This window comes from Microtus ochrogaster, chromosome 1 (assembly GCF_000317375.1).
Source record: "Microtus ochrogaster isolate Prairie Vole_2 chromosome 1, MicOch1.0, whole genome shotgun sequence".
Lineage (NCBI taxonomy): Eukaryota > Metazoa > Chordata > Mammalia > Rodentia > Cricetidae > Microtus > Microtus ochrogaster.
Window position 1 is genome coordinate 39374592 of NC_022009.1, and position 1466 is coordinate 39376057.

Genomic DNA, 1466 nt, shown 5'->3' on the forward strand with positions numbered 1-1466 from the left:
ATGTGTTGTAGAGTACTTCCCACTTTCTCTTCTATCAGGTTCAGTGTGTTCGGACTGATATTGAGGTCTTTAATCCATTTGGACTTGAGTCATAAAATAAATCTTTAAAAAAAATAAAATTTCTCTTCCTACTATTTCCCCACAAGCACAACCAAATAACTGAACACAAGTACATATGAATGCCAGTTAGAGCTGTCCTCTCTTGTCTCTTTTCCTAGGCCCAAGAGTTTTCTGGTCCTAAGTGAACACCATTAATGCCTGGGATAACTACAGAGTGAGTTAATGTTGAAACTATGGTGAGGAAGTCTGGTTTAGACTGCCTCCTGCTCATGTTACTCTTGGCTTCAGCCATTAAGTCACTAAGGAACTAGTTACCTTTAGGTGTGTTTATTATTCGACAGCTGATAGAAGTGCAACTAAGAATTTCGTCAACACAGCTGACATTTTGAGACTAGTTAGCCTCATTCAGGAATCTCTGATTATTCCCAAAGTACTGTCTTTTTGTTTGTTTGTGTTTTAGAGACAGGATTTCTCTATGTAACAGTCCTGGCTGATCTGGAACTCACTCTGTAGACCAGGCTGGCCTCGAACTCAGAGATCTGCCTGCCTCTGCTTTGCGAGTGCTGGGATTAAAGTGTGTGCTACCACCGCCCAGTTCCAAAGTACTGTCTTATCTCATTTCTATAAGATAGAAACTGACTACCCAAGAATGCTTTAGAGGGATTTTCATTTTCCTTTCATATTGGGACGAAGTCCATGCTTACTTTTGTTTAACCACAGTGGATGATCAAGGCAGTCTCTGAGAGACTTTTAGAGAGGGAAGATGGAGACTTGAGACTAGAATAAGAAGGAAGGATTGACTTACCATGGTCCTACTGAGTGGCCTTGGGCAAGTGTTTTCCTCCCACTGAGATAGAAGACTTGATATATTCATCACGTACAGTGGGCACTATAGTCAAGGCCCTCCATATGATAAAGGCTCATGAAAATGTGTCCTTAATCAACAATGAACAAGACATACTTTTTGTTGGCAAAAATGAGACTGTATTCATTGCTACAGCATATGTATTTATACGTACATATATAAACTCTTAGGAAGAAAGGAGTGCACAGAGGAAAAAGTGCCTGTCATTCCTGAAAGTCAGGATGTGGCCCTAGTTCTGGCCCATTTGTTTTCTGTATAAAACAAAAGCATTGAACTGGATGATCTGTGGTTCCTGTGATGGAAATATGTGACTAGATGTATCATGGAAATGAGGGGGTATTGTTGAGCCAGACATTGTGATTAGGATAGATTGTGGTGATTTCATGCTAATTTTAATAAAAATGAAAGAATTCTGTGATTAATTAAAACATATTACAATGCAAAAACCCTCTGAGCATGGTGGCGCACACCTTTAATTCCAACACTCAGGAGGCAGAAGCAGGTGGATTTCTTCAAGTTCAAGGCCAGCCTGATCTTCATA